General features: G+C 40.9%; 1 long non-coding RNA gene across 2 annotated transcripts in view; it reads left to right on the top strand.

Annotated features, from left to right (window-relative positions):
• Positions 1-22,722, top strand: part of LOC120404453 — a 32,618-nt gene that overhangs the window by 9,755 nt on the left and 141 nt on the right. The window contains exon 4 of one of the 2 annotated variants that reach the window (XR_005598003.1): positions 15,448-15,510. This is a non-coding gene — a long non-coding RNA (uncharacterized LOC120404453). Of the gene's footprint in view, positions 1-15,388; positions 15,511-22,722 lie in introns of both variants that reach the window. The other variant, XR_005598002.1, reaches the window with a different exon arrangement.

Below are 22,722 nucleotides of genomic sequence, written 5' to 3'. Positions count from 1 at the left end.
GGATATTCTCTTGTGGCATAATCCAAAACCTACTGAAGTCAAGAGAAGACTCTCATTTGACTTCATTGGTTCTTAGACCGGCTCCGAGGGAAGAGGAAGAAATATGAATATGTAACTGCCATTGGTACAGCAAATTCTTTACCTCCATCCTTATATGTGGAAAGAAGAAAAGAGTACTAAAATAATTGTGAAAAAGACACTGTTCACCAATTACAGCAAACTTAACTGAGAAATTTTCAGGAGGAGCCAATCATAATTTCTAAAAACAACCCCATTTCAAATCTACTCTTTGCCATTGTACCAAAAATAAGGCAATAGCTATGATCAGTCTTGCAAGCACTTGTTCACGTGAGTAGCTTTACACATGTGGGTAGTCCCACTGAGTCAGATGGAACTGATCACATAAATAAGTGTTTTCATGATTGGGTTAGGGTCTGAACATCCCAGAAAGGGATAAATTTCCACTATGAGAAAAAATTGCCTGTAATATGAGAAAAAGTATTCATTACCTGATAGGTCATGTACATTCATTGTACACCCATTTTTAGACCTGTAAAAAAGGTGTCTAGTATTGTAAGAAAATTGACAGGACATAATGGATTCCAAGATATCTATAAACATGAAAAGCAGATGGAGCCACCTACTAAGACTGCTGGCAGCCAGGCAGCTAAAAGGATCTATGTGTTCATCTGAATATATGTTTGAGCATGTTTCAGCATATATTTGCAGCTCCTGTGATGTACTAGAAGTCTGAGCATATATTTCAATTTATGTGGACCTGAGTCCATAGTTATACTAATCTCAAATTTTAATATCATTTCCAATTTCCATTTATACCAGCTTACCTCCAAAATATTCAGTAGCACTACATTGTTTTTATAAACTGAAGAAAGGACCAAATGTCCTCCATAAAAATGTATGGAAGTTGACACAACGGACTATAATAATTACTCCTAAACTGCCTCTTGAACTTTTTGGTGAACAGCAGAATAGAACTGTGGGCCTTCTACTCCCAAAAGACAAGCCTTTAGCTTTTAAAATTAAGTTGAATCAGTGTTAGCTGGAATAGCATTAGGCCTTCAATCACCAGTGAGTCAATCACTAGAGAGTGACATGCTAAAATGCACTTAAGTAATTCTGGCAGTCTGTCCACGTTAGGGCAGTGTTACACCCTCATACCCACACACTCCCACCATTTTGGTCTGTAATATAAATATATATTTGTAGGCTTGTTAAAATGAACACTATGTAAATGCATATTAAGGATAAAATCCTGATCCTATTGAAGTGGAGTGAAAAGGACTGTATGCTGTCTTCCTGGAACAAAGGCCAAAAATGTCACTGAAAGAGTGGATAGGATTTGGAAAATTATGGTCAAGGCTTCACTGATAATGATACACACTGGAACAAATGACATCACTGCCTCAGAAAACACTTCACAGATCATCAAAAGTTTCAGGGAACTGTAAGTAGGGTGACCAGATGCCCCGATTTTATAGGGAGAGTCCTGATATTTGGGGCTTTTTCTTATATAGGCTCCTATTACCCCTCACTCTCTGTCCCGATTTTTCACACTTGCTGTCTGGTCACCCTAACTGTAAGAGAGGAAATTACAGGTGATCATCTCTGAGATCCTTGTTTCCCACAAGCAAGAAAGATTGACAGCAGACGAGTGGTATAAAGTAGAGGGTTGGGGTTTTTTCTGGAACATTGGGCCATCTTCCATAGGGAAGGAGGATGTATGGCTTGGTGCCATCTGAATAGAAGGGAACCAATCTTCTGGGTAGCAGACTTGCTGGAGTAACCAACAGGGCTTTAAAGCAGCATTTAAGGGGAGATTGCTAAGAGTATATATACAGTACACACACTCAAACAAATAACTCATACTCAAGATAGGATAAATATAAAGAATCAAGGCCCCAAGGGATGTAAAGCGAAGAAGTTCTTCAATTATCTAGATGCCATTTCTAGAAGCCTGTGTAAAAAAGCAAGAAGAATTAGAAATATCTAATTTATTTCCATAAACGAATATGATTGGTATTGCTGAAACCTGGATTCACATGGCTGAAATGTTAAAATCACTGCTTACACTCTATTTAGGAAAGACAGAGAAAGCAGAAGGGAAGGTGGGGTAGCATGCTACATTAAAGATACTATTACCTGCTTCAGAGTTATTGACAAATTAGAAAGCCAGAACTTGGAATGCTTATGGATCAATGTACCAACTGATCAATCACAAAATGATATTGGTGGGGGTTTGCAGTAGACCACCAAACTGGATGAGGGACAAGATGAGCAGCTCTTTAAACATCTGTCTATAATGTGTAGAAAGAAACATTGCATTATCATGGGGAATTTCAATCTTGGGAACATATTCACAGAGGCTCATGCCACCATCAGTGAAAACATCCTTGGAGTTTCTAAAACTTATAGAAGATAACTTTCTAATATAAAAAGCACTGAAACCAATTCATGGAAATTCTATATTAGACCACATTCTGAAGGATGAAGATGAACTGAATACTGAACTAAAAAATAAGGGTTGCCTAAGCACAAATCATGAGTCTAATTTCATTTTCTATGGGCTGGCTGAATATAGTCCCATCCATTTATATGTATATTTCATCCCACTCAGTTTTGCTCACTGTTGTTTTTAGCTTTGGGAAATTGGCCTTTTTGAAACACCAAGTGTAAGTATAGAGAGAAAGAAAGCGAGAATAGAGAGGACCAAGTGTGAATATTGAGAGAACCTCACCCACCTTGTCTCTCTAATATCCTGGGACCAACACAGCTTCAACTACATTGCATGCAAGTGTGTATACACACTCTCTCTCTCTCTCTCTCAATGTTTCAAAAAGGCCCATTTCCCAAAGATAAAAACAACAGTGAGCAAAATTGAGTGGGATGAAATATATAAACCTAAAAATGTGAATGATAGTTAGTAATTATTCAAAAATACTCTATTAGATGCCCAACCTCCCCCCGCCCGCACATTGCCATACACATACACACACACAATTATGCAATTAAAGAAAAGGAAGGTGAAAGAAGTAATAAAAAATAAAAAATAACATATAACAAACAGAGAAGCTGACAGAAATGAGTTCAAATCAACAGTTAGGTAATGCTAACAATTGATACGGGAAGCTAAAGGTAATAGTGACAAAATGTAGGCCCACATTTAAGAACGATAAGAAGGAATCATTTAAATATACCAGGAAAAATAAAATCCTAGCAATGATATAGACCTGATCCTGGAGAAGGATGGTAAAATTATCAATCATGATGCAGAAAAGGGAGAAGTATTCAATATTTATGTTCTGAATTTGGAAAGCAGGATGATGTATTCATATCTTATGCTAATAATGAAATATTTTCTATTCCATCAGTAACTAGTAGGGAAGATGTTAATTAGCAACTATTAAAGGTAAACATTTTTAAATCTGCAGGACCAAATAAAATGCACCCAAAAGTATTAAAAGAATTGGCTGAGGAGTTCTCTTCATCGTTAACCTTGACTTTTTAACAAATCTTGAAATACTGGGAAATTCCAGAAAAAAGCTAATATTGTGCCAATATTTAAAAAGGATAATCAGGATGGCCTGCATAACTATAGGACATTGATTCCATGCAAAATCATGGAAATCCTGATATGGGATGCAATCAGTAAAGAATTAAAAGATAGACTCATAATAACTGCATAATAAACAGCATAGTTATGTAGAACATTAATCTTATCAAACAAATTTGATTTCATTTTGATGAAATTACAAGTTTGGTCTATAACAGTATCTGTGTTGACATAATATGCTTAAATTTCTGTAAGGCATTTGATTTAGTCCCATTTACCATTCTGATAAAAAAATAACACTACGCAAAATCTATGTAGCGCATATTAAATTAATTAAAAACAGGTTAACTGATAGATTGCAAAAAGTAATTGTCAATGGAGAATTGGCATACACTGAGAGTGTTTCTAGTGGGGTCCTGCAGGGATTGGTTCTCAGCCCAGTGCTATTCAATATCTTTATGAATGACCAGCAAGAAAACAAAGTAATTTCAGGTCAAATTTGCAAACGAGATAGAAGGTGGTGGAGTGGTAAATAAAGATGGGGACAGTTAGCATATTAAACAGACAGCATATTAAAAAAATTAGTTCCACAGACTGACCTGGATCACTTGGTAAAGTGGACTCATTTGAACAAAATATATTTTACACAGCCAAGTGCAAACTAAAACACATAGGAACAAAAATTTTGGATCAGACCTATAAGATGGGGTACTTATCCTGGAGAGCAGAGACTCAGAAAAGGATTTAGGGCTCATGTAGATTACCAACTGAAGATGAGCTCCCAATGCTGTAGCTAAGAAGATGAATTCAATCCTTGGATGTACAAGCAGGGGATTATCACATAGGAGTAAGGAGATGGAATTGCTTCTGTATATGACATTAGTGAGACCATTAGTGGAATACTGTGCCCAGTTCTGTTATCCACACTTCAAAAGGAATGTTGAAAAATCGGAAGGATTCAGAAAAGAGCTACAAAACTGATTAGAAATCTGGAAAATCTGCATTATAGAGAGACTAAAGATGCATAATCTATTTAGTTTATCAAAGAGAAGGTTAAGAGACAAACTTCATCATGTCTACAAGTACCTACATGAGGAAGAGATTTCTGATGCCAGACAACTCTTTCTTCTCTTCTTATGTGGCATCTCCATTACTGGAGGTTTGCAACAATGGTAGCCATTCTGTACAATCCTCTGCTAATCTCTTTGTAGCCCTTTTGATCCACCCAGGATACCACAGAATCCACCCAAGAAATTCTTTTTCTGTCTTGCATTCTTCAGCCATCAGCTTTTCCTTCTGGTGCCCATAAACATGCATCACCCTCTGAACCTCTTAAAATGTGCCCTGCAAATTGAATCTTTCTTTTCATAAGACTGCCAACTAGTGTTTTCTGTGTTCCAATAATCTCCAATACTTTTTCATTGGTTACATGGTCTATCATGGTATTTTCAGAATTTTTCTATAAAATCATAATTCAAAGGATTGTAATTTCTTTATTATTGATTGATTGACTATCCACATTTCACATCCATAATTTGACACGGACCAAATGTAAGTTTTTAAGAGTCAGAATTTAGTCTTCAGATGTATATCCCTTCTCATCAGATGTTTATTGTTCCATAATGTTTCTTGCTCTTGCTATTCTGATGCTGACTTCACTGTCCTATCTTCCATCTTCTGTAATGATGCTTCCTCAGTAACAATAATTTCTCACTGGCTGGATGGCTACATCATTCTCTGGAATCTTGCATGTTTTCCCCATGGTCTGGCACACCACCATAGTTTTTGTCTTGTCCACATTCCAGTCTAGACCATATTCTTGGTCATATTCATCTCCATTGACTTCATCAAACCTTCTTCTAAATCAGTCAGCAGCACTGTGTCATCTGCATAGGGAATGTTATTAACCCATTTTCCATTCATCTTAATACCGTCTTCTGTTTCTTTGATTAATTTCATCAGCTCTTTATTCCAGAAGAAAAAGGCATGATAAGATCCAATAGTTGGAAGCTGAAGCTAGACAAACTCAGACTACAAATAAGACACAAATTTTAACAGTGACGGTAACTAACCATTTTCAACAATTTAACTAGAGACATGGTGGATTTTCCATCACTTGCAGTCTTTAAATCAAGACTGGATACCTTTCTAAAAGACATGTTCTAGCTCAAACCGAAGCTATAAGCTTTGATGCAGAAATTCTTGGGCAAGCCAATTTGGCTTATTTTATGCAAGAAGTCAACTAAATTATTATAAGCATCTCTTCTAGCCTTAAAACCTATGAAACGTTGAATCTATGAGATTAAGGGAAATTGACTTCACTGGGAATAAGGTTTGTTCCTAAGGGATTATATAGAGTAGAGGTAATTGACCAAGTACTGAGGTGCATTTTTGAAAACAGATTATTAAACTGTTAAATTAAAATGGCTCCCATATTTAAGGGAAATGATATTATCATTTATAATGTCCTAACTTCTCAACACTAAGCTCTATTAGACTTTTAAAGTCTGCTAAGGGAAGAGGTGGAAGGCAGCCCCAGTCCATGAGAAATTTAAAACTAGTCTAGCAGAACACTAGAAAATATACTGTAGAGGATAATAGTGCTCAGGCAATGGGAAATGAACACAATATCTGCTGAAAGTGGGGTAGGAGGTCTGCATCAATGCATGTCAACCCCAGTATGTAGGGTTTAAAGCCACCTTTGCTGCCATCCTCCTCTAGGTTTGTGTTCTGCACAACTCAGGCAGATCAGAGGATCTGGCTTATGATACTGATCTAGAGTTTTGTATTGGATAGGTATTTGCTCACTGGATGTCCCAAAAACTGAACCAAAGGTTCAAGAGGTGATATGATACTAATAACTCCATATCCTAAATTCTTTTACTTAGAGCACTCCCAGCAAATGTGAGGGAAAATACCCTCTCTTTTTCTCCCCATCTTTCCTAACCAGAATAAAAAAAAAACATGTACATTTTCTTAATGCATGAAGGGGTAAGATACAATTATGAATAACACTTTATAATGGCTTTCTTTTATAATAGCACTTATGGAGGAAGTAGTTGCTCTGTGCCAAATTAGAGACCACTGTTTGAATGAAATCTTTCTACCTAGGGATTCTCCCCACCTCTTCATATATTTGCATTTATTTTACAAGTCTATTTTAATGAGCTCGATATAAAACTAGAGCTCATACCTCTTGAGCCTGATGAATGGGTAATTACTGTTTCGATTCCCATGAGAGGCCTCTGAACACCATCTTGTCATGGAAGTTAAGGGCATAATGTTTTAATTGTAGGTAGGAGAGTATTGGGATAATGCTTTAGTTGAATATTCTACCCAATATGACCATGTCTAAAATAGCTTTAAACAAATGTCCTATCCACTGAGATCCTACTTTCCTCCTTCCTACTGGGAAGCTTGAGTTATTTCTTGTGGGTGTTAAACCAAGAGTAATCTTTCATAGTACTGTGCCTCATTAGTTTGAGGAGAAATAACAAGTAGGGTTCCACGCAGGTCAGTACTTGGATCAATACTTAGTTAAAATCCAGTGACTAGACCTACATGAGATGGGGCACAACGAGCTTTCCCTCCACAATCTGCCTTTGGTGCCTATGAGCTGGGGTCAGGCAGAAACCTCAATCCCTGTGCACCCAGTTCAAAAGGACTAAGGGGCTCTAGTGCTGACAGCAGAGCTATACATCTTATGGGAAGGGAGAAGGTGGAAGCAGGGAAAGAGACTCTTCCCCATCTATACTAGCCAAAATAACTCTGTCAACACAGAGAGGTAATGCTGCACCCTGTTAATGGTTGTAGCAAATCCACCATGTCTGAGGCACAGTGTATCTGAAAGCTGTCATTGGGGTGATGAAATTCCACACATAATGTAGTAGGGACGGTGGCTTCCGGCTTGATTTTTGCACTCACAAATCCCACTGAAGTCAAGGGAGCTCAGGTGCTCAGAATCTTTGAAAACAGGCCATAAAAGCCATGATCTCACCCTATTGATCTGGAAGATAAAGGAGATTGTAACACTGAGTATATTTAGAGATGATGCCAAACTAGGAAGGGCTGGAAATAGCAAACAGAGTAGCCTAGAAACCTTTGAAATGAATAAGATTCAGTGTGGATAAATGTAAAATAATATACATGGTAAAAATAATATTTGGCATAAAGTCAAAGGAGAACACTGCATGCAGAGCAGTAATGTGAAAAAGGCATTTGGAGTAAGTGTGAGTAACATTGAACAAGAGTTTATAATGTCATGCAGCTGCATAAGAGGCAATAGCTATTCTGGAATAGATATAGATATATTAATTAAGATCATTCTAATTATGATTTGTATATTGCTAATGTTTGAGTTGTTCTGCATAACTGTGCTTTTAATATTTATTGTCATGTGAATATGTATTTGTTTATTACATAAGTACATGCAGCCAGGGTGCAATTCACAAAGATATTTACATGCCTAGCTCCCATTGATTTCAATGGGAGATAGGCACCTAAGTACCTTTGTGAATCCTACCCTAGGTGTATTAGATAGGATCTAAGAAACTCTGACAGAAATAACTATGACAAGGTATAACCTAAATTCTGAGAGGCTAAAGGAAGTTAACAGACACAACTTCAGAAAAAGTAGAATAAGAGGCTATGATAATATACTATACATGTTTGAATGGAAATAGTATAAGAAGGGGTGAGATTATTAACAGTGGTTTAAAATGGCATAGCAAGGAACAATGGCTAGAAATGAGAAAAGGAAAACCTTTGTATGATTTTAGAAACAAAATGTAAGTCATAAGGACAATGAGATGATCGAAAGCTCTACCCTGAAGGTAGTTAAGGCACCATAGCTACAGGTGCTCAAGAGGAGGTTAGATTAAAACCCCTTGAGGGATGACTGTAGAGGATGTGCTTTTCCCAGGCAGGTGGCATTACTAGTTGACTAAGGTAACCTTTTCCAATGATTCAGGCTTGGGAATAATGCGAGAATGTGTTGGTGCTATTCTTTTTATAATATTTTTGTCAGTTATGGTAAGAAGGTGGCACTGCTGTCAGCAAATTTTCCTCGAGCTACTCCAGCAGGCAGGGCTCAGACAGGGCAAACAGAAGCGGTGTCCTCTCCCATATTTCCACTCAGTCATCCTGGGTCTGGTCTTATTAAGAACTAAAACAACAGGCATGTACGTAAGCCCCTCCCCTCCCTCAACTCCCAGACTGGTGTGATGACATTGGAACCTAAACTTTCATTTTAAAAATTTGTTTCTAGCCTTCATGGTGTCAAAACAAAGCTTGAAAACTGAACTGAGTGCTACCAGTGCAGTCGGCAGATAGACATTAGAGCAGGGAGGAACCCACTTTCAAAGTAGATGTGCTATGCTGCTGGGCCTGTTATGCTCCTCAGTGGTCTGGGATGCCCTGCTGGGCTCTGGAAGACTGACTCCTCCCTAGTGGGCTCACATCTACCCTCAGGCTTCACTCCTCTACTCCAGCTTTTTGGTTCCATAGGTGAGATCGGTGTGTGGGGGGGGGGAGTGGTGGCTCTCTCCCAAACACCATTCACTTTGGCACCAAAACAAGACACTTTTGAGAATAGAGTGTGGGGATCTGTGATCTTTCCTGTCCTTTTTTACATGCCTTGACAGCAGGGAAATAGAACCCCGTTGATGAAAATGTCATAACTGATAACTGAGTTAACACTTCGGTACACAGCTCTCAGCACTACTGTTTCAGGCTCTCTACATATTCAGGCAGGTTTCAGTTCCACTTACATTTTTTTTCAAATGAATGCTGAGGTGCAGGAGAATAAGATGGTAGTCTCAACAGCCACAATAAAAGCCAGCTTTTTGACCCCTTGCCTGTGAGATATTAGGACAGAAATCCTTTTAATTGATTAAGGGTCAGGTCCAGGGCTGGACTAACCTTTTGTGGGCCTGGCAACGAACATATTTGTGGGCCCCCATGGAGGCAATGGAGCATGGCATGGCAGGTACGGCCCTGCTCCATCCAGCCCAGTCCAGGGCACTATTTACAAACTAACTGGCAGTTGCCAGATGTACAATGGCCCACTCAGCCCTGTGTTGCCAGCATGCCCCTTGCCATTGGGGGTGGTCCATGCCATGCCACTCCAGGGCTGGAGTACCCACAGAAAAAAAATAGTGTGTGCTGAGCACCCACCGATGGCCCCACCAATCAGCTTCTCCCCCTCACCTCGAGCGCCTCCCATGCACTGCTGATCAGCTGTTCAGCAGTGGGCAAGAGGCACTGTGGGGGAAGGAGCAGGGCAGGAAGAGGTGGAGAAATGGCGGGGGCACTCGGGGGAGGGTGTGTAATGGGGCAGGAAGAGGCAGAGTGGAAGTGGGAAAAGGTGGGGTGAGGCTTTGGGGAAAAGGGTGGAGTGGGGGCAAGGCCTGGGGCAGAGCAGGGGGGGTCAAGCACTCTCTGGGAAATCAGAAAGTCGGCATCTCTGCAAAACCCTCTGATTCTCTATGCCCAGCACCCCCCCCATGTGCCGCACAAATGCACAGCGCCCTGCATAACACCCAGCACCCCCTGCCCACAGTTTCATCACAACTGCCCAGCACCCCAACCCACTCCCTAGTGCCCCAACACACACACATCTTCCCTGCCCCCACACAGCCCAGCACGCCACCGGTCCCCCCAGAGACCCACTCCCCCACGCCCTGCCTCCCGGCTGCACTCACTGGCCCTTCTGGGAGGTGACTGTGTCTGCCAGGCTGAGCCGGCAGTGCAGCCAGGGCTGGTCCCGGAGTGGGGAATTGCTCCAGCCCTTTGGGACTGGTGCGTTCAGCCAGGTCAGGGTCTGCCCTAGCTGAGCTCTCTCAGGACTCACTTGCCTGGAGGGGCCCAGCCAAGGCCCGCCCCCCCCAACTGGCTGAGACTGGCCAAGTTTCTGCACCAGTCCCAGGTGGCTCAGCTCCGGGGAGATGGGTGGGGCCCCACAGGTGGTGGGAAGCAGAGATTGCCCAGAGACAGAGGTGCGCTGATGTCTGGCCGGGGGATGGAGAGGAGCCAGTAGGTAGGGCCAGGGGGCGAGAGGAGCCCTCAGCTGGCCCAGTGATGGGCGGAGGGGAGCTAGCAGGCTGGCAAGTTCTCGGGGAACAATGCAAGCGGAGCAGGCTGGGGCCCCTTCTGAGCATGGGCCCAGCTCCATGACACCACTGGTGCCATTGTAAACCCAGTACTGGTCAGGTCCAGCACTGGTGTAAAATGAGTGCAACTCCTCTGACTTCACTGGAGTTGCACCCATTTACATCAATTGATTATCTGGCCCTAAAAGTGTCTCTTTCTACTTTATTATGTAGTAGCGTATTGATATGCCAGTATTTTTGCGGGCGTGTCCATATTTGATTTCTGGTTTAAGTCCCTTTGATTCATTATAGTTGCCCAGTTTTTGCTAGACTTAAATAAAAAATGACAAACAAAAATTCATAAGATTGCAAGGTCAAGTACTTGAAAGTGCTTTGAGAGTTAGGAAATTCCAGAAATAAAGCTGCCCATGCAACCTTCATTCAATTCCTTTGTGCATTTGCATTATGATACAGTCTTTAATTACATGAACATACCATATATACTCATTCATTAGCCAGTTTGTTTATAAGCCCACCCCCCAAGATGGTTAGGTAAAAATAGCAAAAACTGTATGACCCTTTCATAAGCCGACCCTATGTTTCAGGGGTTGGCAAACTTTGGCTCCTGGCGCATTAGGGTAAGCCTCTAGCGGGCCTGGACGTTTTGTTCACCTAAAGCATTCACAGGAGCATCCGCAGTTTGCCGTTCCCAGCCAATGGGAGCTGAGGGGCTCTATGCCTGCAGATGCTCCAGGTAAACAAAATGACAATGTATTAGATATTCAATTCAATGATTCCGTAGAGTTTAAAATCATCAAATTTTGGTGTAGACCCGTTTATAAGCTGACCCCCACTCTTTGATGCATCACTTTTTTACCAAAAATATTCGGCTTATGAACGAGTATATAGGGTATACTTTTTTCACAAAACCCCTACTTCATTCAGTGCATTGGGTGGATGGAGATCAGTGAATGAAGAAACTGTTCAATATTTCTTTCCATCCTTCTCATTCAATGTGTGGCCCGACGTCTTAATTACCACCATCCAAACCCTACACTTACCAGGGAACTAATTTCTTTGTGGGCTTTTCTATGGTACACATCATTTTAATGTCTTAGTGCCTCACAAATATTCATGGCTCAGTGGCTTGAGCATCGGTCTACTAAACTCTGGGTTGTGAGCTCAGTGCTTGAGGGGGCCATTTAGGGAACTGGGGTAAAAATCTATCTGGGGATTGGTCCTGCTTTGAGCAGGGGGTTGGACTAGATGATCTCCTGAAGTCCCTTCCAACTCTGATATTCTATGAAATCATATTCATAAAATCTCTGTAAAAAAGGAGAATATTATTATTCCCATTTTACAAAGAAGGAAACTGAAAGAGAAAGGCAGAATAACTTGCCTAAGGTTACACAGTAAATCAGTGGCAGAGCCAGATGTAGACCTCAAGAGCCCCTGACTCCCCAGCCTTCAGTCATTCCTCTCATTCACTGGTTTCAAGGGAGTGTACATCCACAGGTTTCACAAGTTCAATCAATTGCAGCTACAGTCAGGAGCACTCAGCACTTCTGAAAATCAGGCCCAAATGTCTCAGGTTGGGCACCCAAAAAATGAGAAACACAATTAGTGGCCACCTGCAAATAAATTTTAGTTAAAGTGACTTGCCTTGCATCACATCGAAAGTCTGCGGCAGAGCCACTGTACACCTGTACCTGTAAGGTGATGAGTCACTCATGTGCTGGGCTCCAACCAATCCGCAAGCCAGCAGGGCCATCCAAAGGGGAGAGCAAGTGGGGCAATTTGCCCCAGGCCCTGGGCCCCGCAGGGTCCCCCATGAGAATATAGTATTCTATAGTATTGCAACTTTTTTTTATGGAAGGGGCCCCCGAAATTGCTTTTCCCCAGGCCCCCTGAATCCTCTGGGCGGCCCTGCAAGCCAGGAATGGGTCTGGTGATCCCAAAGCAAGTAAAACCCCACAGGACTAACAGCAGCTCAGTGTCACTCCAGGATTTGGAACTCTGTCCTACCTGACAATGCAACTGACTCCCCAAGCCTTAGCCTGCTCCAGCCTTGTTCCTAGCCCTGCTCTTGCTCCTGCCCTGTTCCTAGTCCTGATCCAACCCCACTCTGGACTCCTGATACTGCCTCTGACCCTCTCACCCCTGGCTCTGAGCACTAGGCCTGACTGTCCTGGCTTCAACCACTAGGCCTGATCATCCCCATCATAGTTTCTGACAGCATCCTTTCACTTCCTACTATCTCCTGTCTAATTTTTTATACACCTTCCATCCTCTACAGCAAAAGCGGTAGGTGTCCTATAGAAAACCACAGCCCTCATTGAAGGATCCTGGTTTTTAACTGACTTTATTTTCCTCATTCTAGAACTCTGTAAGTGAGGTCACTATTAATTATATGTGAAATGTATATTTTAATTGCTTCTAAATTACATGTGGAATTTCTGAGCTTTCTGATGGTGGGTACCAAGCTTTCACAAAACCATGATGTAATCTGTGAACAGTACAAACAGTATGGGAGCCCAGTGTCTGAGGCTGTAAACAAGTTTCATTCTGTCTTATTAATAATAAAATAATAGCATAATAAGCAATATCAGAGGAAAGATTGGGGGAGTAGAATTGATTTCATAGTCTGTCAGATACATATATATCAAAGAAATGTTTATTGTGTTTTTTCTTGAAAACTGTCTAAGAAATGATATACATAAAAGAATGTGCAACTTTTATATTTGGTTATTTACACAACAACACTGACATGTAGACATGCTATTTGTACATTTTTTGTCACAGGTTTTTATCTTTCTTATGATTAGAGATTGTTGTAATGTTAAAGTATATCTACTCCTGGCAATTCTCAAAGGTCATCTGTTCACTGGGAGCTAGCAGGCACCTTTGATACCACTCATCCTGAAATGTGTGGGCTGTGGCAGAGGTGGCGTAGGTTTCTCTGAAAGAAGATATAGAGAATAGTATAATTGGATCTCTCCCATGCTGATCCTACAGGACCCTATTCTGTCTCCCCCTTCTGTTCTGTATGTATGTGTGGCCACTGAGGGAGATTGTGAAACATCTGGGGCTGAACTAGCAATTCTTTTCCACCACTGCCCAGATGGTCTGATCTCTGCTGAGATTCTAAAAGTGCTGAACACCACAAGAAAGGCTGTGTTCACAGTATTTCTGGCTGGGACTAGAAATGGAAATGCCAGATGACGAATGAGAAAGCCTGTTCTCATTAGATTTTCAGTCCAGGGTTGCAGACTCAAGAGGTTCAGAAAGTTAAGCCGATGAACTTTTGGATGCTTATCTGAAATGAAGCCAAATGCCACACCTTTTAAAGCAAACTGGAAACTAGTATACAATCCTTGGGCAAAATCCTCCTATCATGTATATAAAGTGGATTGGAGGTAAACAGCAAAAATGCTGGTTTATCTAAATAGCAATGTAGAAATGTAGCTTCTCAAGATGCTTCCATGCTGCACAAAGGGATTTCTGCAATTTCAATACCACATTATTGGCCCCAATAGATCTCCAAAAGGACTGTGATCTGGCCAGAAAGGAATCTTTTTAACCCACCATATCACAACTCAGATTGTACTATCTCAGAATTTGCTGAAATGAATGCCATGCCAGGCAGAAAAGTTATCATACCGTTCAAGTAGAGTAATTTGAGGCATAGCAGACACCTTAGATGTGGAGACATGAGGCAGATGGATGGACACATATATCCTCACACATACCTGCTAATGTAAAGATCACAAAGCAAACAGCAATACAGAACATCACCTTGGTTGTGGACTCTCTCTGCAGGACAGGATTTCCAAGACTCCATGAAATCATGTTGGCAGCTTAGGAAAGATGTAATCTTGCTCCCACACATCTCATGCAAAGCCATAGGAAACAACCTACCTGGTCCTCACATCAGAACCCAGAACACATAGAATTAAATGCCATAAAGTCCTTTACAAATGTAAACCTTAATGTGGAGCCTAAAGATGACATTGGTCTGCTATCCATTATCAAAAAACATGTGAGGGGGAAACAACACATAATTCTACCTTCTATCCACAAGAATTATTTCTCCTGACTACCATACACACACATTTTGTTTTATATGATACCCTACTGTTAGCTTCTTTTTTTTATATGCTCTCCCTTCTCATGCTTAGCTGGTGACAGTCATTTTTCCCATCCTCTGAATGCCACGCAGACATGGTACTACTCAGGGGCGGCTCTAGGAATCCGGCCGCCCCAAGCACTGCGGCATGCCATGGGGGGCGCGCTGCCAGTCGCCGGTTCCGCGGCTCCGGTGGACCTCCCGCAGGCATGACTGCGGAAGGTCCGCCGGAGCCGCCTGCCGCCCTGCTGGCAAAATGCCGCCCCAAGCGCGCGCTTGGCGCGCTGGGGTCTGGAGCCGGCCCTGGTACTACTGTACCTCTTATGGCCACTTACACCTATTTTCTGACCAATTTACACATGAGGCTGAACATGACTTCCCTTAAACCAGTGTAAATCAGGAGTAACTCCACCAAAGTGTAAAAACATACTGAGATCAGAATCAATTCCCCACCTAGGTAATTTACATTATCACATATATCATTGCTGCATTTGGCCTTTATTAAAGGAAATAAGATATGTGAAACTGTTGAAGCAAACATTGATTATTAAAATCTCATTAAAAATTCTTGATATCTTTATCCCTCACCCTACTGTTGTGTAGTGTTCCCTATGCTGGTTAGCTGAAACAGTCCTCTTCAAAGATGCTCATTTTATTCATAGAATGACTTCAGTGGAAGTTCTACATCTAGAGTACTTGCAGGATCATGCCTATACAGTATAAAGGTAAATTTTATTAATTATTTATTACTATTAATTGTAGCTGATGTACTTCCCCCTTTCAAATTCTAACAATTTATGAGGAAATCTATCTGAGATATTTCTAAGTCATTTGGTATCTAAGCATGCTTAGATGATGATGGTGATGGTGGTGGTAACTGAGTAATTGAGCTTAGATCACAATGAAAACTACTTTGGTGATCTCAGCCTGGGCTCAGATGGACATTTGTCAATATCACAAAGTTGCCACACAGTTGGGCACAATTCAGCTCTATTGGCAATTTCTGCCATATAGGGAACAAAAAGAATAGAAAGGACTCTACAGATCAGGACTCAGATGCATTTGCCAAATGGGGTCTGATTCTGCTCCCACTGGATCAGTAAGAGTGAGACTGAGCTCATAGTGGAAGTTTTTTACATTACCTGCTCACACTACCCCTATCTCTAGCTAGTGCTATTAGCTTTCAGAAATTACTTTCGGAGCTGCTGTCTCTAGTTATGGATAAATAATTCATAGAATGCTAACTGAAGGCCCCCTTGTGCCCCCCGGACTCACGTGCAGAGAAAACTCTCCGCACTTGGATCGTAACCTTCCCACAGGTAAAGAAGAGATCAGCACCTTCTGTGGCAGCATCTCTCCTGGAACTGCATGGAGGGTGCTCTGGAAGAGCATGGATTCCCAAATGGGGAAAGTAGATAAGTGACTAGGATGAGGAGAAGTAGATAGGACAGGTAAAGGATAATATTTTCTTTCCCCCACTATCCCTTTGTTGATTCTTCAAGAAATTGGGGACCTCTGGAGCAACCACTGGCTAGAAAAGCTGTGCAACTGGTCTCCAGTGGCACTGTGCTGCCAGGGAATGCTAGCAAGACATCAGAGACAGAGAGCTAAGTTGAACACATAAGATCTTCATGCAGATGACTCCGGGCCCAAGATCTGAGAGATTTGGAGAGTAACCCCAATAGCCTCTTCTGCAAAGAGAGGATCGGGGAAAGAGGTAAAACTCACCCCCTGAGGGAACAATTCAGGAAACATTTCTGTGAGGAAAACCTGTCAGAAATATCCTCCCTTTAGCCCCTTCCCATGGGGTTTCGGCTAGAGGGGACAATCAGGCCTAGACACATTAGATACAGATTATCCACTTAATCTCATTTAATATGTTATTGTTATCCTCCCTCCCTCCTCCTTTATTCCAAACAGACAAATATATCTTCTTATGATTGCTGCACTAAAGCATATCTCTCTTCACTGGTTTAAGCCTCACCTTCCAAATTTAATTTTCCTTATAAAATAAAAGAGAAATTCATTTGATGGAGGAAATTACAGCTAAATTAAGATTAACATTAGATAAACAAATCAGTAAATGGCTGCTGGCTATTGATTTACTTTCTGACCTGATTTTGCGGTCTTAAAAACTCTTTTCCACATTTACAGAGGAACACACACTATACACTTTAGGGTCTAGTCTACACTAAGGTCATTTTCCCTAAATTCTAACTGGTGGTAAAGCTGATTCAGTTAATCCAATTTTAAAACTGGTTGGAGCTATAGTATAGACTTTCCTAAAACAGATTCAGGTGAAACAATTCAGGCTGCCTGATGCCTGGTCTAAGATAGTATTTCCATCTGTTTTAAAATGGAGTAGCAGAACTGTTTTTAAACCAGTTAGAATTCTGGGAGGTGTGTGGGACAGTACTAGCACTTGCAGGAGCTCTGAGAGGCATTGTACCCCTGGGTTACTGTACAGCTGCACCACCCCCAGCACAGGGATAGGTCTTCTTTGAGCCCTACGCTTTTGGGACTCTGTGACTGTTTGTAATATCTTATTAGAAGAAAAAAACCTGTCCTATAGACCAAATTCTCACATTTTTTAAAAGTACAGATTGTAACTGTATTAAGGCAGTAAGATATTTTTAACTTAGATTTCTCAACGGTGTCTCCCTGTCTTCACCAAAACCAGAATAGTGTTTAAAGTGCATTTACAGTCAGACTTCCTCATCTTGAAAATAGTATTGTTCTACGATAGGCTTTCAAATACATTTCTATTCAACTTATGCAGCTTTCTTGAACCTTTGACCACATTCTCATGTGAGGAATATTTTTAAAATATGTCCTTAATAATTGTACAGGAGCAAGCATGAATACACACTATTTATTCAAATGGATAGTACCTTTGAAAAGACTTTGTTATTGTAAATCCAGAATAATTCTGGAATTACTGAAGCTTCTCTATAAAGCAGAGAAAGCTTCTGTAATATAAAAAGAACAGTTTTACAGTTCTGCTTTAACTGCCAAGGAAGTCCTTATGTAACTGCATTTCAATGGGCACAAGAGCAGGTTTTCCATTAAATTACTGCTGTACTTATTAGAGGTGTAGTCACAGGGTTTTAATAGCAAAGAGCTTGTACAGCAGATATTTAGCTCTGCTTTCTCCAGCAGATGTCACTTGCAGTACATAATAATTCATGGAAAGAAGTGAGGGCAGATAGAGATGCACTGTATTCCTTGAAATATAATCCATGTAGGAAAAAAAAACATTTTGGTGCCTGGTGTGTGTATCAAGTTTGGCATTTGGGTTGTTTTAACTGATGGCCCTAAAATAACAAAGGTAAAACATTTTTGTTTCCAATTTATCCAGTGAAGATTATGCCCATAACTCCTGTAATTTAAAATAACAGAGTGAGATGCATTTAGTTGTTGACACATATGAAGTCTGGGTCACATCTGATCTGATCATTGCATTACCAGTTTATATATTATTTTTATTCCAAGCTGCGTTTGACATAGAGTTGAAGTTTAGTGAGATGATACATATTCCAGGACAAAACAAAACTGCCAAGAGCATATTTTTCACTATTAAGCGAAGGCTTAGGGGGTAAATTGTGTAACTAAGGCAAACTGCCCTGTGTTAGGAGTGGTTGGAAGGTGACCTGCCCTCACAGGAGCTCTGAGAGACTTGAGGCATGATTCTCCACTCATTTACACTGGTATTACAATGGTGTATAATTCCACTGTCTCCAGTGGAGTCACTACTGATTGACACTGGTGACAAAAAGAAAGGAATCAGGCCCACAGTGCCTCAGGCATGCCCAGTGCCTCCAGGATCTCGGGGTGAGTACTGTTGCTGGGTCACCCTCAAAGAAGGTGCAGCGTTTGGCTTCCCCCCAGCTGGCTCCTTAGCAAAGGCATTACATGATGAGTTCTAGACTCATGCGGTCCTTTTGCTCCCTGATCACAGGAACTGCAGGCTTTGAGGGCTCCCATCCAGACAGTGCAAAAGGCCCTCTCCTGCCTGGGCAAGGGCTCAACACAATCTGCCCTTTAGTTTAGGGCTTTTCTTCAAAATGTGTCCACACTCATTTCCCCCTCCCCCCCCCCCCCCGCCCCGACCATTTCATAAACATAATGATCAGTACAGTAACTGGCCAGTCTTACCCTTGTTATTTGTTGATACTTAGGGTCCTTAACTCACTCTCCCCTTTTTCCTCCTATTTTCTGCCCAAGCCCCCACAGGCAGGTTCTCATATATGCTCACTCAGGGGAGGGGGGGGGGAAGGGGAGACCTCATCTGACTAGGGCTGCAACTGCTCTAAATAGACTAGGGAATAGGGAAAAGGAGCACCTGTGTCATTCCCCTTTTTCCCCCTTCCATGCCCACACAAGAAAATAATCTGGGGCAGTTTGGGGGAGGAGCATCCCCTCCCCAAAGAAGGCAGACACCATAGGGGCCTGGGCATGAGCCCTTGTACTATACTCCTCCCTCCTGCTGGCCCTTTTATCTGACAATGGAAAAAGAAAATTTAGGCATGTGGTTTCCTCCCAGGTAAGACCCCTTCTCACAGTGTAGGGAATCTGCCCAGGCCAACTAATGAAGAGCCATCCTGAGTTTGAATCTAGATCCCATTCATTGGGTCAGACCTTCTCCTGTTTTGTTCAATGTGTAACAAAGGTGTGATGCCAGGAGTCCTCATCTGAGACTGGTCCTTATTTCCTGGTTCCAGTCACATGTGAAGGGTTAGGGCTGCAAAAGGTTATATCCCTGTCACAGGGCAGTGGTTAGTATCCTCTGACTCTACAACACAAGAGTTCATGAGTGGCCAGGTAGAGAGCAGTTAGAGACACACCAGAAATTCCAGCAGGAGCAGGTGAAGGAAGGAGATTTGGAGAGGAGACAGCAAAGAATTTCCAGTGAAATTCATTCAAGTATTGACCCTGTGGAGGCTTTGAGATGCCCTAGCTGAGCTACTTTCCTATTGTCACTCACCAGGAGTTCCTTCTGAAAAAAACCTCACTAACATGTCCAAACTTTGATCAGTCACTAAATAGAGATGTTGGTCCAAGTTTCTAATCAAATACTCTTACTTTTATGGAAAAATAGAACAAGGCTCTCAGTCTTCTGCTGAAATGAAGATCGGGCTGTAGCACTAGTGACCTATTTTCACTGGTAATGCAATAGCTACTCTGAGTTCAGTGCACCAGAAGAAAGAACAAATTTCTTCTGAGCAGCACTTGGATACCATGGTGATGGGTGCAATGTAAGAATCTAAATAGAATGGGGAAATGCTCAGCATTTATCTCCTTTATTTTATGCATGCATTTACAGGGTTGCTACCAGTTCCTAATCTAAAGAGGCAGTAACTTTCTCATTTGGAGTATGAAGATTATATGATTTACTGAATGTGACAAGAGGCTGCAGCCCCTCCTCCAAAGTCTCCCCTCAAAAAAAAACCCTCAATATTATTTAATTTGAAGAAATTAGAGAGGATTTGAGTGGTACTAGTTGAGGAGCTGTTCCATGCAGGGAATTATAATGTTAATAATAAAACTGTGTTCATACAGATCCCCTTTCAGCTGAGGCGCTTACATTGTTTTATAAACATCAGTGAATGAAGCCTCACAGTACCTTGTGTATTACCTATTATGAGCATCATTTTACAGACAGAGAAATTGAGGCATGGCTTAAATGACTTGCCCTAGGTCAGCCAGCAAGTCAGTGGCAAAACCAAAAGTAGAATCTAGTACTGCTGATTTCCAGTCCTCTGCTGTAACCACTAGCTAATGTTCTCCCCATTCACTCACTCTGAAGAGGGATTTGTTTCTTTCACAAGAAACTCTGAAGATGAGAAGAAAAGTCAAACTGGCCTTTTTATTTTTTTAAAAGGATCTTTTTTAATTTATTGTTTATTCACACTGCAGAATTCACAAATAAAGGGTGTTCCTTGCACAGTTGATTTTGAATTTAAACATGGAATATACAGGTATTTTGTGGTATCTTGATAGCATGAGAGACATATTTTCTGACAAGCTCATCTTGGGGATTGGGGAGGATGTGAGGTTATCCTTTTCCAAAGTTATTCGACATCTGGGTTTCCCCTTCTGCAGTGTTTTGACATGAGTTAATTGCAAGCTTCATTCCTGTGAGTGGAGGCTTTTAAACACAGCACTGCAAGAAGTCATGTGCTTCTCTTTCTTAAAGGACCAAAGTCCCCTGTACCACTTCCAAATTGATGTTATTGCTTGGTTTTGACATCAGTGCTACTATGTATGTATAACTTCACTTGACCCATTACATATCCCTTCATCAGTTGTCTTGGAGAACAGGGAAACCACGGAGGACACTGAAGAAAGAGTGCTGGCTAATATCTTACAGTTTGTGTTTAGTAATCAAAGTAGGAACATTTAGGAGAAACAAATACATTGGAGTAATTTTTAAATAAGTGCTTTATATTCAGCAGTTTTACCTTTTGGCTCTATATACTCATCAACATTTTAAACTATTCCATTTTAAATAGCCACAAAGCTCACAAGTGAGTCAGAGATCCAATACTTTATTGATGCTTACAGAAGGGCAAAATGAAAAAGCTCTGATTTAAATGGTTAGGTTGGCCATCTTTCAATCTGTCATTATTTTAAAGCCCTGTACTCTAGCAATTTGCCCTGAGACTTGCAACTCACTCCCACCTCATAGAACAAAATTCCCTGAAACAAGTGGATAATCTCCACTGAACATGATTTTATGATAGTACTTTGATTAGCAGGTGAACCTTCTTCTGAAGCCATCTGCAGTAAGTAATAGCTTTATTTTACAACATTGCTGTTCAGGTATATTGAAAATTGAATTTTTAGCATACTAAGCAAAACAATACAAGAGATAGGATAAGCAAAAGAAACTGTAACTGTCTTGAAAAAATAAAAATGTTATGTCTGGTCACTTTATACACAGCAGTTATCCAAGTACATGCTGAACTGCAAAAATACCCGGTATAAACACATACAAAAAGAGTATTTATGTGTCCCCCTTCACCACATGCACAGCATTTTTTTCTCCTATGTCAAAAACTGTAACGGCAATTTACAAGTATATGCGCAATCAAATTGCTATTGATTTAGCGATGCATTTCTTTGATGTCCCTTGCCTTTAACCTCATTTTGCATTATTTCAAACTGTCAATGATTTGTGATGCATGAATATTCAAATCTAATTTGCACTGACAAATAAGCATGCATGCAAAAAAAGGTAATATGTTTTGTTTTGTATTTATTTGCAGATTGTTTTCTTAAAAGTACTCAAGTAATTCCATCTATTTAAACACAAGTGGCCTGATTCTCCCCTCACACCAGCTTTACACCAGTGAAAGACCAGTAACTTCAGTACAGTTACTCCTAGCTTACACCAGAGAAGAGACTCAGACCCAATTATTTTTCCTGTTTTTTCCCCCTGCTGACTTCACATTCAAACTCATCGGTATTTTTTGCAAACGTGTTTCTTTGTAACAACAGCAATTTCTATTTATTACTATTCTATTTATTTATTTATAAACCCTTTATCCTAACACCTTCAAACTTTACAGCAGGTCAGATCTGCATTTGAATTGGAAATCCATGATTTGGAACCATTGGTACTTACTGATAATACAATATTTTGCTCTTGGGTACAATAAATACTTCATTTCTTCCTCTTTTTGTACAGTGGTAGTAGACACAAAACAGAGTTTTACAACTGTAAAAATAACAATATAGAATAGAAATATAGTAGTTTCCAAGAAAATAAGGACCCAACATTTCCACATTCATAACTCCCAGTAAAGTCAATAAGAATTTTCAATGCACAAGAAATGCAGGACCAAACCCTTTATATATATATATATTTCCATTTGTGTTGGGGTAGGTAAGAAATTGAATGGCTCCCTCAAACACTAAAAACTCCTTTAAATATT

The sequence above is a fragment of the Mauremys reevesii genome, linkage group 4 (genome assembly GCF_016161935.1).
Source record: "Mauremys reevesii isolate NIE-2019 linkage group 4, ASM1616193v1, whole genome shotgun sequence".
Taxonomy (NCBI): domain Eukaryota; kingdom Metazoa; phylum Chordata; order Testudines; family Geoemydidae; genus Mauremys; species Mauremys reevesii.
The sequence above is the reverse complement of the archived record's forward strand: the minus strand, read 5'-3'. Positions and strand labels throughout refer to the sequence as shown.